Here is a 17,144-nt window from a genome sequence, read left to right on the forward strand (position 1 = left end):
GGGCGGAGATCCAGGCGACGCTGGCATAACAGAGGATAGGACGGATGAGGGATTTGTAGGTGTGGAGGATGGCAGAAGGATGCAATCCCCATGTCCGGCCGGACAGGGGTTTCAGCAGGCGGAGGCGGGAATGGGCTTTCTGCTGGATGGTCAGGAGATGAGGGGCCCAGGTGAGGTGTCGGTCAAGGGTGAGGCCAAGGTATTTCAGGGTGGGGGTGAGTTGGATAGGACGACCATAAAGGGTGAGGTAGAAATCTTGGAGGCGAAAGGAGCGAGTGGTACGGCCTATGATGATTGCCTGGGTTTTGGAGGGGTTGAGACGGAGGAGCCACTGGTTACACCAAGTGGTGAACTGGTTAAGGTGGGTTTGGAGGGTACGTTGAGACCGTTGAAGGGTAGGATAGAGAGCCAGGAAGGCGGTGTCATCAGCATATTGGAGAAGGTGAACTGGTGGGGGTGGCTTGGGCATATCAGCTGTATACAAGAGATAAAGGAGAGGGGAGAGGACAGAACCCTGGGGGACGCCAGCCGTGGGATAAAAGATACGGGAGTTGGTGTTGTGGAGGGTGACATAGGAAGGACGGTGCGAGAGGAAGGAAGCGACCAGACGGACAAAATTGATAGGCAGGGCGTAGGTTTGGAGTTTAAAGAGGAGACCGGGATGCCATACACGGTCATAGGCATTTTGGAGGTCAAGGGAAACAAAAATGGTGGAGCGACGGGAGTTGAGCTGGAGGGACAGAAGGTGAACAAAGTTGAGGAGTTGGTCGTCAGCAGAGGAGGGTCGGAAGCCACACTGGGTAAGGGGGAGGAGGTGGTGTTGAGCAAGGTGCCGATGGATACGGTGGGAGAGGATGGATTCAAGGACCTTACTGAAGACGGAGGTGAGGCAGATGGGACGATAGGAAGAGGCGGCAGATGGGGGTTTGTTGGGTTTGAGGAAGAGGAGGACGCGGGAGGTCTTCCACAGGTCAGGGTAGAAACCAGTAGAGAGGATGACATTATAGAGATGGGCGAGGACAGTTAGGAAGGAATAGGGGCTTTCTCGAAGGTGACGGTAGGTGACACAGTCGTGACCAGGGGCCGTGTTGCGTTTGGACTGGAGGAGAAGTTTAATGTCTTGTGCTGTGATGGGAGTGTTGACATCGGAAGGGGGCAACTGCCCCAAGTACTGGAGACTAGGAGCAAGTGGAGCGACTGAGGTATCAGCACGTTCCATGACGGTGGGGAAAAGAGAATAATCAAAGTGGGGATCATCGGGGATGGAGAAGACCTCGGAAAGGTGGGAAGCGAAGTGGTTGGCCTTACTGAGGTTGTCTGGAAGGGGGCGATCGTTATGGAGAAGGGGGTAGTGGGGAGCGGAAAGGGAACCAGTAAGACGATGGAAGGCAGACCAGTACTTGGAGGAGTTGATAGGGAGGGTGGCATTGAGTCGTGTGCAGGTCTGGCGCCAGTCCCGGCGTTTCGTTGCTGTAATAAGGTTCCGTACGTGTCGCTGTATTTGCCGGTGGCGTTGGAGTGTATCCCTGTCACGAGTGCGGAGGAAGGAGCGATAGAGGCGGCGGGATTCACGGAGGAGGAGGAGGACAGCCCGCGGAGGGAGAGTGGGACGGTGTGGGTGGATGGTTTTAGTAGGAACATGGGCCTCCACGGCGTCAGTAATTACCGTCTGAAGGAAGGACGAGGCGCGGATGATGTCGTCAGGATGGCGATAGGTAAGAGGGTGGCTTTCGACCTGGGTGGAGATGGAGTCCCGGTAGGCATCCCAGTTGGCACGGTGATAGTCATGGACGACCTTGGGAGGGGGTGCAGGTTGCGGAGCCGGAGGGGGGCGGTTTGCAGACGTTATGGTGAGAAGGACAGGGAGGTGATCGCTACCTGTGGGGTCAAGGACGGCGACAGTGATACGGCCAAGGAGGTTGGCGGAGGCAATGACAACATCGGGGGTGGTGTTACTTTCGGGTCGGGTGTGCTGGGGAATGGGAACAAGGTCACCCTGGATTGTGGAGAGGAACTGATGCCACCGCCGAAGGGCAGCAGGAGTGCGGCTATGGATGTTGAGGTCGGCGGCAATCACATAGGTGGAGAAGGTGTGGTCAATGTGTGAGATGAAGTCATAAGGAAGAGGAGCAGTGGAGCGGACATAGATGGTGGCACAGGTAATGGTGAGGGAGGGGAAGAAGACGCTAAGGATAAGGTGTTCAGTGGGGTCATTGAGGAGAGGTTGTGGCCGGACGGGGATATGCTTAAGGTGGCCAATCGCGACTCCACCCTGCGCACGAGGACCAGGAGCATCAGTGCGGTGGAGGATATAGGGGGAGGTGCGGATAGAATGGTGGGGCTGGAGAAAGGTTTCGTTCAAGAGGAAGGTGTCGAACTGTTGGTGGGAGAGGGTGTGCATGAGGAGTTATTTGTTGGAGCGGAAGGAGCGAATGTTCTGGAAGAGGATGCGTGTAGGTCTTTTATAAATGCCCTTGAAGAATGCAACCAAGTATTAGTGTTACTGCGAGTACATATTTAAGCTTGAGAGGAAATATTACTTTATATTTCTTCAGTGAATGAAGTGACTATACAGTGTGGTCCATTGATAGTGGCTGGGCCAAATATCTCACGAAATAAGCATCAAACGGAAAAACCACAAAGAACGAAACTCGTCTACCTTGAAGGGGGAAACCAGATGGCGCTATGGTTGGCCCGCTAGATGGCGCTGCCATAGGTCAAACAGATATCAACTGCGTTTTTTTAAAATAGGAAGCCCCATTGTTATTACATATTCGTGCAGTACGTAAAGAAATATGAATGTTTTAGTTGGACCACTTTTTTCGCTTTGTGACAGATGGCGCTGTAATAGTCACAAACGTATAAGTACGTGCTATCACGTAACATTCCGCCAGTGCAGACGGTATTTGTTTCGTGGTGCATTACCCGTGCTAAAATGGACCGTTTACCAATTGCGGAAAAGGTCGATATCGTGTTGATGTATAGCTATGGTGATCAAATGGCCAACGGGCGTGTGCTATGTATGCTGCTCGGTATCCTGGACGACATCATCCAAGTGTCCGGAACGTTCGCCGGATAGTTACGTTATTTAAGGAAACAGGAAGTGTTCAGCCACATGTGAAACTGCAATCACGACCTGCAACAAATGATGATGCCCAAGTAGGTGTTGTAACTGCTGTCGCGGCTAATCCGCACATCAGTAGCAGACAAATTGCGCGAGAATCGGTAATCTCAAAAACGTCGGTGTTGAAAATGCTACATCAACATCGATTGCACCCGTACCATATTTCTATGCACCAGGAATTGCATGGCGACGACTTTGAACGTCATGTACAGTTCTGCCACTGGGGACAAGAGAAATTACGTGACGATGACAGATTTTTTACACGCGTTTTATTTAGCGACGAAGCGTCATTCACCAACAGCGGTAACGTAAACCGGCATAATATGCACTATTAGGCAACAGTAAATTCGCGATGGCTCCGACATGTGGAACATCAGCGACCATTGCGGGATAATGTATGGTGTGGCATTGTGGGAGGAAGGTTAATTGGCCTCCATTTTATCGATGGTAATCTAAATGGTGCAATGTATGCTGATTTCCTACGTAATGTTCTACCGATGTTACTACAAGATGTTTCACTGCATGACAGAATGGCGAAGTACTTCCAACATGTGGATGTCCAGCACATAACCCGCGAATGGTTGAAGCGGTATTGAATAGCATGTCTCATGACAGGTGGATTGGTCGTCGAAGCACCATACCATGGCCCGCACGTTCACCGGATCTGACATCCACGGATTTCTTTCTGTGGGGAAAGTTGAAGGATATTTGCTATAGTGATCCACCGACAACACCTGACAACAAGCGTCAGCGTATTGTCAATGCATGTGCGAACATTACGGAAGGCGAACTACTCGCTGTTGAGAGGAATGTCGTTACACGTATTGGCAAATACATTGAGGTTGACGGACATCATTTTGAGCATTTATTGCATTAATGTGGTATTTACAGGTAATCACGCTATAACAGCATGCGTTCTCAGAAATGATAAGTTCACAAATGTACATGTATCACATTGCAACAACCGAAGTAAAATGTTCAAACGTACCTACGTTCTGTATTTTAATTTAAAAAACCTACCTGTTACCAACTGTTCGTCTAAAATTGTGAGCCATTTGTTTGTGACTATTACAGCACCATCTATCACAAAGCGAAAAAAGTGGTCCAACTATAACATTCATATTTCTTTACGTACTACACGAATATGTAATAAAAATGGGGGTTCCTATTTAAAAAAACTCAGTTGATATCCGTTTGAGCTATGACAGCGCTATCTAGCGGGCCAATCATAGCGCCACCTTGTTTCCCCCTTCAAGCTAGACAATTTTCGTTCTATGTAGTTTTTTCGTTTGACGCTTATTTCGTGAGGAATTTGGTGCAGTCACGATCAATGGACCACCCTGTATATAGCAGAATGAGATAACGATCTGAGAGAAGCATCTTTTTTATGAACCCTGAATTTTTCCATTGAAATGAAGGAAGAGATTGAAAGAGAAGACGTCGTGAGGCGTAGTTACATCATTTACTAGCAGCGCGAAATCCTCAGGTCTCTGTGTCAACATTATGAAGAATGACGAACTTCGTCGAAAGTAAAACAACTGCAAAGGAGATATTAACTGCATAAAAACAGGAGTGGTTGAACACAGTAAGTATCCGATTAACTTCGTTGATGGAGACCTGAGACTGCACGAATAATTTGGATAATTGAAGAACAAGGGTAATGCAAAATAAATTTGCTATTACTAGAAATTGGCATTTAATGTACTTACAGACAGTATTATATATTTTAGCCGGGACCAGAAAAAAATCCGTTCCGTAGAAAAGGCGAAATTCGTCCTTCCTGACTACTCCTCCAGTGTCTGTACCGATCACTTTAATTTATTTTGGTTGCGAGATTGGAGCCGGTGAAGCAAATCGTGATATCACCTACAGTCATAGAATTTGTCGTTGGGCTCTTCACTGAGCTACGCATAATATTTATACCATCAAAAAAGACCGCAACTCTTTAAAAGAATCTCATTCTCTAGACACCAATCTGTATGAAAGCGCGTTCCCTATTTATTAACCGCACTCTCTCCATGAAAGCAAGGACCTCGGTAAATGGGCAACAAATAGCTGAAACCCCAGCTGTGAAGCAGTCGGGATGTGCTATACTGCCATATAACGTCGTAAGGGCGTTCCTAAAGAATATCAGAAGTGCTCTCCGGGTAGGAAACTTTCTCCTTATGAATAGATCTAATAGGGTACATTTCTCAAGAGCTGAATGATAGACTGCTGGCCATTAAAACTGAAACACCACGAAGGCTACGTGCAACACTCGCCATACTGGCATGAAATACACTGCATGCTTGAATATCCGTACGATTATGATTTTAGAGCAACGGCACAAATTAGTATGAAATATATGTTTATATTTAGTAATTACATTTTTATTTCGTAACAGCTTATTATCAATGTTATAGAAATAACATCTGTACGATTGTGCATTTTCTTTGAATTTTAGTAAATTTTTCAATTGGTTTTCTTTGTGTAAAAAACGGGATTTTGCAGCTGTTGCTTAAAAATGGCTCAAAGCTGGAGTTGCGGCTAGCAGCTGGTTTTTAAGGGTGATTCGCGAAAATTGCAATACATACTTAAGGACATAATGAAAGAGAAGGTGGAATGCCATGGAATCTAATACTTATCTCTTTTTTTCGCTCACGTTTTATAATTTTTTTTTTATTCCATTCAAATGGTTCAAATTGCTCTGAGCACTATGGGACTTGACATCTGAGGTCATCGGTCCCCTAGAACTTAGAACTACTTAAGCCTAACTAACCTAAGGACATCACACACATCCATGCCCGAGGCAGCAGTGGTTAGACACTGGACTCGCATTCGGGAGGACGACGGTTCAATCCCGCGTCCGGCCATCCTGATTTAGGTTTTGCGTGATTTCCCTAAATCACTCCAGGTAAATGCCGGGATGGTTCCTCTGAAAGGGCACGGCCGACTTCCTTCCCCATCCTTCCCTAATCCGATGAGACCGATGACCTCGCTGTCTGGTCTGCTTCCCCAAAACAACCAACCAACCAACCATGCCCGAGGCAGGATTCGAACCTGCGACCGTAGCGGTCAAGCGGTTCCAATTCTGAAGCGCCTAGAACCAATCGGCCACATCGGCCAGCTGTTTCCATTCCTCCAGTCAGAAGGGTACGGTGCACATAAAAAAAAATTCCGGCAAGTAGTTAACTAATTGTTAGTTATTTTATTAATGATTAAATAAAGAAATAAGTGTTATTAATTAAGTACATAACTTCTGGGATAGCCTCCATTTAAAAGAAAATTGTCTGATTTCGCTGAACAAAAATATTTCATCCGAACCAAATGCAGTCTTCGGAAGAATCAGCTGACCCCTTCTAAGAGCGGGATTCAAAACTCCCTACATTACTCTAGTCAACCTATTAAACGAAACCTCTTCATGCCGAACATGGACTTTTTTTTAATTTATGGCCACTGTTTTCGTATTCTGACCCAATGTGAACCAAGTGAAATACCTTGATTCAGGTCCGGCCTCTGTGGCCGAGCGGTTCTAGGCGCTTCAGTCCGGAACCGCACTGCTGCTACGGTCGCAGGTTCGAATCCTACCTCGGGCATGGATGTATGTGATGTCCTTAGGGTAGTTAGGTTTAAGTAGTTGTAAGTCTAGGGGACTGATGACCTCAGATGTTAAATCCCACAGTGCTTAGAGCCATTCCTTGATTCAGGAAATCCGGCTTGTTGCAGCGAGGCAGGTACCCACACGTGCAGTGCGACGACTGTCAGAGCACGGCGGCCATTGCTGACTCCGTGTTGTGCGGATGCCCGAGCCGCTTCACCTGTTGTTTGGTCATTTCACTTGCTGCGTTTCGCCTTACTTCATGTCCTCTGTCATTTTACTGGCGACGGGCGCGTTCTTTATGCGCGAGTTTCTGCAGGAAGATAGAGGTCGTCTAGTATTTACCCTCATGGATACCTAATCACAATTTAAGGTTCACCTGTTTTTCACCTGAAGACTTGACTTTGTGGTCACGTAAATAGTTATGACTGCGTGATTAGCCCTAGAGCACTAAAGAGGGAAAATGTTGTATTGCTATTAAACCATCGTAAATTTTACTACTCCAAATTTTAATCAAAGGAATTCACAAGTTAACTGCAGTTATTAGATCTTCGATGGTTAAATACAAAGTAAGCACAAAATATCCTATTTTATATCCTACAACGATGATTTTAATGCATAAAATGTTATTGGAAAAGAATTCGTAATTTGTGTTCTGCACTTGTTACAAATTATTACAATTATAATAGCTTCAAGAGTTCATTAAACGAAAAAAGAGTGTTTCCTGATTCAGACACTGTTATTACAATCTAAGCAGGACTTAGCTCAGTGTTCTGCACAGACTGTTCCCCAGCGGTGGTCACAAAACATCGTCGTCAGTCTTCGTTTTATGAAACGTCCCCATAGAAAAATTATACATGACTGAGTTTAAACTGACACACAATATGTTTTAGCGCAACGCAATCTGACTTTCAATAATCCCTAAAAAAGAATGGCCCTGACTAACATTAACCTATACCTTTCACAAATCACTTATCTCACAGAAATCTTCGTTACTCGAACTACTGCAATACAGCGAGCGCCACTACTGCCAGCTAAATTAAAGATTCAAACTACGGAAGGCACTAACTACTATTGGGCATAGTTAGCAAATGAAAGATTTTAATAGAGAACAAACAATGTATTTACCTTAATAGTGTTGAAAAATCATAATATACATAGCAGTTCATGACATCCAGTCTTACAAATTTCATAACTCCGCCATTCCTCTCCCCACATCCACCACTGCTGGCGGCTCACCTCCAACTGCGCAACGCTACGCGCTGTTCGCATCCAGCTGCCCAACACTACAATGGCTGGCTCTGAGCACTATGCGACTTAACTTCTGAGGTCATCAGTCGCCTAGAACTTAGAACTAATTAAACGTAACTAACCTAAGGACATCACACACATACATGCCCGAGGCAGGATTCGAACCTGCGACCGTAGCGGTCACGCGGATCCAGACTGAAGCGCCTTTAACCGCACGGCCACACCGGCCGGCCACTACAATGGCAGACAACAATGCAAACTAGCCACAGACTGCACACAGCACAGCCAGTAATTTTCATACAGAGCGCTACGTAACGTTGCCAATAAGAAAACATAAACAGCCTACTTACAGTTTGTTCGAAAGACAAAATGGGCATACATATCTCCCTTGAGGTTGTTTTAGGTTCTGCTGCTGCTGCTGATCACGTGAATATCTCGAAGCAAACCCTAAGCGCCTAATCTATGTTGTGCTAATTTTGCTTGAGAAAGATGTGATTAGAGCTGAAGAAGGCCATTATGATATAGACCAATCTTCTTCTAACTGTGACTGCTTGATATTTTACCTAATGTATCATAATAAATTCTAAACGATAAAGCAAATGCAACAGTTATTAGAAAACAGGGACATCACTACCGAAGATTGGCATTTACAACAGCACCAGTGTCAGCAAACAGCTGGAGTCAGGCAATAAATAATTCAGCCATTGTTAACAACAATAGTTGCCATGTAGGATATCAAGAGCGGGTGCCGATCATATGTCGAGACTGGTGTCAACCGCAAAGAGGTACCAAGTGCAATCGTAAATTTTACGATGGTTTAGTAACGTAGGGTTAATGAATCAATTTCTGGCAGCTGTTGATGTTTCATTGTCTGAACTGGACCAATTATTTACTCTCGTGGATCAGAACAGTACTAAAATTTAATGTTTGCTTTCTTTGTCTAAAGTAAAATATTACCATCACATACGTGAATACCATGTTTTGTCACCGTAATAACAGTCTTATCAATGCCATACGCGTATTGCTTTATTTTAAAATGGTCATTCATTCTTAACATTTTTCTACAAGTATTTGTTGGATTTTTGTACACAGCTCCTTCACAGACACGAAGTATATTACCTTTTTGTATGTTGTGCAGGTCTACTGCCATCTCCCCATTTTCTGTTTTTGGTACAAAGTAGACGAGATGTGTATATTTCGTATCAATCAAACTTTTCTGTACAAAAATCTAACACTTATTTATAAAAACGACGTGAAGCTTGAATAGTCACTGAAGATACTTCAGAATGAAAAGGAGAGCATATGGTGTTAATAAGATACTTACTACAGTCGCAAAAGACGAACTTACGCTCTATTTCTTTTATAACATGGAATGAAAGGCCGAAAGACAAAGAGGGCATCGTGTATTACAATCTTATTTAGTAATAAATATGACAATATAATAGATTCTATAATAAAATTTGAATTTTCCCCTATTTTTTTCGCCAATGAGAGGCTTCTTGTCTGATCCTAGTGATGCTCGCCCCTCTATATCTTTATTTGCTCCGTAAGAGCTCGAAGGCATCCGTATTTGTACGTTCCAAATGTATTGTATCCTATTTGAAAGCTTTGAGGGAAAGTGTTACGGCAAAATTTAAGAGAACCGTTACAAGTGTCTCTAATTTTTGCAACTTTATTACAACATTTATGTAAAAAGTACAGAACTCCCAATACGAAGGTGTGAGTTGAACTTTATGGTTACATGTTTCGTGCACGAAATATTATTTTTGTATGTTTAGTTCGTCCTGCATCTTGATAGCCTCAAGTCCAGGCTTCAGATGTCACTTCAGAGCTCTTATATACAAGTTTCTATCGTAAATTTCGGTGACAACTGCTAGAATTTTTCAGCTTGTGTCATATTGAAGTGCCGCTAGAGGACCCGGTATCGAAACCTTGTGTCGATCCGCTCTGTCTCATAAACACCAATTTTACATTCACAGCACATGTAGGTTTAGATAAAGAACTTTTAAAACTCATACACTCTTAGAAGTTCTGAAAACGTTAGGAATAAAATACTGGGAAGGAAAGGTTATTTACTCTTTGTATAGGAATCAGACGGCAATAACAATAGTTGAAGAACATCAAAGATAGCATTATAAGAGAAGGGACTGAGGCAAGATTTAAGATTATATATCACATTACATAGCCTTTTCTTCGAGAAACTACCAAACGAAACCAAGAAGAAATCTGAAAAGCATTTAAAATTCAGGAATAAGAAATAATAACTTTAGGTTAAGTGGAACGGATAGCAACTTGAAAAGAGGTTGTAAGATGAAGAATAAAACAGGGCTAATGAAATTCGGTCGAATTAAATGCGTTGACTCTGAAGAAATGAGGTTATGAAATAAGAAACCAAAAATAGTAGTAAGGTTTTACTATTTGGGCAGCAAAATAACTAACTGTGGTAGAAGAAAAGAGGACGTAAAATACAGTCTGGCCATAGGAAGAAACATATTTCTGAAGAAGTGAGATACGTTAACAACTAACAAAACTGGCTGTATGAAGTGTAGCCTCGTATAAAACGAAAACGTGGACGATCAATAAAACACACAGAGAGAGAATAGAAACTTTAGACCGCTAGTGCCGCAGACGAAGGCTGAGGATTACGTGGGTAGATCAAGTTAGTAATGAATAAGTACTGAATCTTATTGGGAAGACAGGGCTTTTATGGCACAATTTAGCTGCAACCAGGTATAGGTTGACAGAAGAGCGTCAAGAAATGCGTAATGTGGCAAGGGAGGGATTTGTGGTGAGGCTTGAGTACATTAAAGAAGTTCAAGTGCATGCAGGCTGAAGTAGTTAGAAAGGAAAAGATATACTAGCGTGGAAAGCTGCATCAAACCAATATTCGGTTTGAGAATCACAGCAGCAACAGCAGATACACTTTTCAACCAAAACATTATGACCGCCTGCTAAATAATGTTTTGGTCCACTTTTTAACACATTACAACAGCGGTTTTGAGTGGTATGGATTCGACAAGCCTTGATAAGTTTTCGGAGTTATCTGACCCCGATACTACGAACACAACGCGCAATTCCCGTAAAGTACGGGCTGGTGGTCTGTGGACGCCGAACTGCTTCCCGATAGCGTCCCAGGTAACTTCCATCACGGCGAATATGGTGGCCAAGACATCACCGTTTGTTCCCTGTCATGCTACACAAACCAGTGTAGCACGATTCTGGCCTTGTGACACGGACAGTCTTTCCCTGGAAGGTGCCATCACCGTCAAAGAAGACATCAAGCATGAAAAGATTCAGTAGTCTGCAATTTCACGTAGTCCACATATCTCATGGCATCTTAGATTGCTACCTAAAGTTCCATGGAAGACCGGATGAATGTCCCCGTGAGCATAACACAACCAGCCCCTCCTGCAGCCGTGGCGCAGAGCATATTTCGTGAAGCCTCCCCTCTGGATTACACTTTATCGCGAAAACGACCCTCGACCTTGTGTAGCATGATTCATCTGACTAAGCTATAAACTACCATCGATCCATGGTCAAACGTCGATGAATCTGTGCCCACAACAATGGTAACTGACGATGTCGTTGTGTCAACCATGGAAACACCCGTCGGCAGGGGAGCCTCATATTGAATAGTGCGCCAGCACCAGCACCGCATTTTGTCTCAAATCTGCCGTACATCAGCATCCATCCTACTTCACAGAGCTGCCAGGCTTCCGATAACCGCATTCTATTATTAGGGTGGACGACTCGACTCCTAGTCGTGGTTTCATCATCTTCAGCCGCTTTTAATAGATGCCCACAAGAGCAGCATGCGAAAGCCGATCAGCTACACCGATTCCAAAATGGTCGTTCGTAACCTCTGGGTCTCAACAATGTGCAGTTTGTCAAAGTCACTTATGTCAGTAGATTTCCCAGTTTGCAGCCAGTAGCGTCACTGAATGATTCCCCGTTCGTTCCTCCTCCGCTAGTATACCTTCTTTATCATATCACGGAACGCCATCAGGCGGCCTTCAGTCTCGATGTGGGCAGTGGTCATTATGTTCTGCTCATCACTGTAGGTACACTGATGTGAAAACAAATTTAAGGACTAAAGAACGTTTTACATGACGTGTAATTGCGAAGTAATACAACTTGTTCACACATGGGCCATACGTAGAAAGAACTGCTACAGTGTAGTGCAGAAGGTAACGGAAAGAATGAGGAGAATATAAAAGACACTATTACTTAAAGCCAATAATTACAATGAAGTCACCGTGTAAGGTGCTCATGTCATTTTGAGCTTTGTACAATTATCGATGTGCACATCAGAGAGAGGGCTAGCTACACTACTGTTAAACAGTCTTTGGTCTTATACTGGCACCGTATTTCTCTGCGCAGTCTGATACATTATTAGTTGAAGCGTGGTACGCGATGGACGAATTTAGTAATGCTGTGTTGACTTTTGAGGGTGTTAGATGAAGAAAGAGTTATTGTAAAAGACAGAAAGGATGAATATGATGTATAAACTGAAAGGCGAAAGGAATATAAATTTTGATTAAAGCTATTTTTTGAAGTAGTTTGAGGTAAGACTGTAGCACTGCGCACCCAATTTGTACAAATTATTACTGGCAGCTAGTTAACTTCGTTCCCTAGCTCGGAGCTGAGAGAAAGACCACCCCATTTCCCTAAGTACGCAGCTCCCATGAATCATGGACGTTTCCGTTGGTGGGGAGGCTTGCGTGCCTCAGCGATACAGATAGCCGTACAGACGGTGCAACCACAACGGGGGGGGGGGGGGGGGGAGGGGGGGGTTGTCTGGCGTTATCTGTTGTAAGATCAGACAAACGCCTGGGTCATTGATTGACCTGGCCTTGTAACATAAACAAAAACTGTCTTGCTCTGCTGGTACTGCGAACAGCTGAAAGCAAGGGGAAACTACAGCCGTAATTTTTCCCGAGGGCATGCAGCTCTACTGTATGGTTACATGATGATGGCCTCCTCTTAGGCAAAATATTTCAGATGTAAAATAGTCCCCCATTCGGATCTCCAGGCGGGGACTACTCAAGAGGACGTCGTTATCAGGAGAAAAAAAACTGGCGTTCTACGCATCGGAACGTGGAATGTCAGATACCTTGATCGAGCAGGTAAGTTACAAAACTTAAAAGGGGAACTGGATAGATTAAAGTTAGATATAGTGGGCATTAGTGAAGTTCCGTGGCAGGAGCAACAGGACTTCTCGTCAAATGAATACAGCGTTATAAATACAAAATCAAATAGGGGTAATGCAGGCGTAGATTTAATAACGAGTAAAAAAATAGGAACGCTGATAAGCTACTATCAACAGCATAGTGAACGTATTATTGTAGCCAAGATAGACACTAAGCCCACACCCACCACAGTAGTACAAGTTTATATACTAACCAGCTCCGCAGATGATTAGGAGATTGAGGAAATGTATGATGAGATAATAAGGGAGCTGAAAATTTAATAGTCATCGGAGACTGGAATGCGGTAGTAGGAAAAGGAAGAGAAGAAAAAGTAGTAGTTGAATATGGACTGAGGGAAAGGAATGAAACAGGAAGCCGCCTGGTGGAATTCGGCACAGAGCATAATTTAATCATAGCTATCAGTTTAAGGGTCATGAGAGAAGGTTGTAGACATGCAAGAGATTTGGAGACACCGGAAGGTTTCAGATTGATTATATAGTGGTTAGACAGAGATTTAGGAATCAAATTTTAAATTGTAAGACATTTCCAGGGGCAGATGTGCGCTCTGATCACAATTCATTGGTTATGAACTGCAAATTGCAAAAAGGCAGGAATTTAAGATGATGAGACCGGGATAAACTGAAAGAACTAGAGGTTCTAGACGGTTTCAGAAGTAGTATTTGGGAACGATTAACAAGAACAGAGGAAAGGAATACAGTAGAAGAAGGATAGCTTTGAGAGATGAAACAGTGAGGGCAGCAGAGGATCAAGTAGGTAAAAAGAAGAGCGCTAGTAGAATTCCTTGTGTAACACAAGAGATATTGAACTGATAGCTGGTGAAAGGGAATACAAACGTCTCAAAAATGAGATCGACAGAAAGTGCGAAATGGCGAAGCATGGATGGCTAGAGGACAAATGTAAGGATGTAGAGGCATATATCACTAGTGGTAAGATAGTTACTGCCCACAGCAAAATTAAACAGACGTTCGGAGAAAAGAGAACCACCTCTAAGAATATCAAGAGCTCGGATGGTATGCCAGTTCTAAACAAAGAAGGAAAAGCAGGAAGACGGAAGGTCTATCAAGGGAGACTACTTGATGATACTGCGTGAAGAATTTGACAAAGCACTGAAAGACTAATAATACCAATTCCAAAGAAATTAAGTGCTGACAGTTGTGAAAATTAGCGAACTATCAGATTAATAAGTCACGGCTGCAAAATACTAACATGAATCCTTTGTACAGGGTAACACAGGAAAACAAGAACATTTCCACAATCCAATAAAACTAGAAGTTATGAAGGAAATATATTGCGTTCCTAACAACTGAAACCTTACAACTTTGCCATTTACGAAACATTGATGGAATTTATCTTTTTTTAAAAATTACTTCCTTTAGATGGTGTTCTGCTGTACGAATACATTCGTGAAATCTGCTGTTGAGATTCCAAATTGACCGCTGCAGCACTTCTGCTGGGATACTGTGAATTGCATCCCGAATTCTCTGTTTTAACTCATCGAGGGTTCTTGGTCGAGTTGTGTAGACTTTGCTCTTGAAGAAGCCCCACAAGAAAAAATCACAAACTGATAGATCTGGGGATCTAGGGGGCCAGGGAATTGTACCGAATCGTGAGATCACACGGTTGCCAAACAACTCTCGCACATGTGCCATTGACTGCCGTGCAGCGTGTGATGTCGCTCCGTCCTGTTGAAACCAGGCTTCTTGAACGTTTGGAAAGTTGTTCAATGCAGGTGTAACGAAAGTTTGTAACATCTCCACCTAGATCGGGATTGACAGTAATTGTGTTTCCTTGTTCATTTGCAAAAAAAATACGGTCCGATAATCACATGTGATGAAGCACCACACCATACTGTCACTTTACTAGCGTGTAAAGGACTCTCATGAACGTCATTAGGATTTCTATTTGCCCAGTAACGGTAGTTCTGTTTATACACATAACCTGTGAGATGTAAATGTGCCTCATCTGACATCCACAACTTGTTTAGAAATTCATCGTCATTGTTTATTTTTGTTATTATTTGTTGACAGAATCCTAATCGTAATTGGTAATCGCTGTCCTTCAATTGTTGCAACATGTGTAGTTTGTATGGATGAAATTTTAAATTAAGATGAAGAATTCTGAGACACTCTCCCGAGACATTTCAACCACTGCAACCACTGCTGCTTGCTTACGAACTGAATGGCGTGGGCTCCATCAGACAGACTCGCGTACAACACCAATGTTTGCTGGAGAACGCTCACTTCTTAATCGTCCTGTTGGTTTCTTCTTGAGGGCAGATCCAGTCTCTTCAAAGTTATTAATCCAACATTTGATCGCCTGATTCGACGGAACGGCATCATGACGTCATAAATTATAAAAACGTCGAAACTCCCTATGTGCCGCTACCAAACTATCACTGGTTTTATAAAACATTTTTATAGCTAATGTACGCTGTTGTCTGTTCCATTGGTCCATGATTACTGAAATTGCAGAGTGTTTGTTCGTCACGACCCCGCAGTGCTGCCACCTGCCCAAGGCTGCCACTATTGATTTCAAACATTCCCGTCATTCTGTGTCATCCTGTAGATGAATGGAAAAACTGATAGAAGGCGACCGTGGGAAGATCAGTTAGGATTTCGGAGAATCATAGAAACACGCGAGACAGTAATGAACCTACGACTTCTCATAGAAGGTAGGTTTCAGGAAGCCAAACCTACGTTTATAGTATTTGTAGACTTACAGGAAGCTTTTGACAATGTTGACTGTAATACTCTCTTTCAAATTCTGAAGGTGGCAGGGGTAAAATACAGGGAGCGAAAGGATATTTGCAATTTGAACAGAAACCAGATGGCAGTTACAAGGGTCGCGGGGCTCGATAGGGAAGCAGTGCTGAGAAGGGAGTGAACAGGGTTGTAGCATATCCAAGACGTTATTCAATATGTATATTGAGCAAGTAGTAAAGGAAATAAAATAAAAATTTGGAGTAGGAATGAAGGCCCAGAGAGAAGAAATAAAAACTTCGAGGTTTTCCGGTAACACTAAAATTATGTTAGAGATAGCAAAGGACTTGGTAGAGCAGTTTATCGGAATGGACAGTGTCTCCAAAGAAGGATATGAGATGAACATCAACAAAAGAAAAACAAGGATAATGGAACGTAGTCGAATCAAATCAGGTGATGCTGTCTGAATTGGATTAGAGAATGAGACACTTAAAGTAGTAAATGAGTTTTGATATTTGGGAAGCATAATAATGAATGACGGTAGAAGTAGGGAGGGTATAAGATGTAGACTGGCAATGTCAAGAAAACTGTTTGTGAAGAAGAGAAATTTGTTAACATCGAGTATAGATTTAAGTGCCAGGAAGTCCTTTCTGAAATTATTAATGTGGAGTGTAACCTTGTATGGGGGTGAAACATGGACGGTAAACAGTTTAGACAAGAAGAGAAGAGAATCTTTTGAAATGTGGTTCTACAGAAGGTTGCTGAAGATTACATGGTTCGATCACACAATTAATAAGGAGGTACTGAATAGAATTGAGAAGAAGAGAAATTTGTGGTACAACTTGACTAAAAGAAGGGATCGATTGCTAGGACACATTCTGAGGCTTCAAGGGATCACCAATTCAGTACTGGAGAGAAGCGTGGGGGGTGAAAATCGTAGAGGGAGAGCAAGGGATGAATATAGTACGCAGATTAAGAGGGATGTAGAATGCAGTAGTTACTCGGAGATGAAGAGGCTTGCACAGGATAGAGAAGCATGGAGAGCTGCATCAAACCAGTCTTTGGACGGAAAGCCACAACAACAACAGTATTTTCTGGACCAGTGTTATGTGTGAAGATCACGTGAAACTTTGCTCTGTATTTTTGAATGCATACATCATTCTAAAATCGCTGTTGTGGAAGATCGTTTCATAGGAATAGTTACTCTCACCACCGCACTTTTTATCATTAAGCATTACCGCATTGCCCCATGTGGTATGCAACAGTTCGAACATTTATTTTGT

Source organism: Schistocerca americana, chromosome 6 (genome assembly GCF_021461395.2).
Source record: "Schistocerca americana isolate TAMUIC-IGC-003095 chromosome 6, iqSchAmer2.1, whole genome shotgun sequence".
NCBI lineage: Eukaryota > Metazoa > Arthropoda > Insecta > Orthoptera > Acrididae > Schistocerca > Schistocerca americana.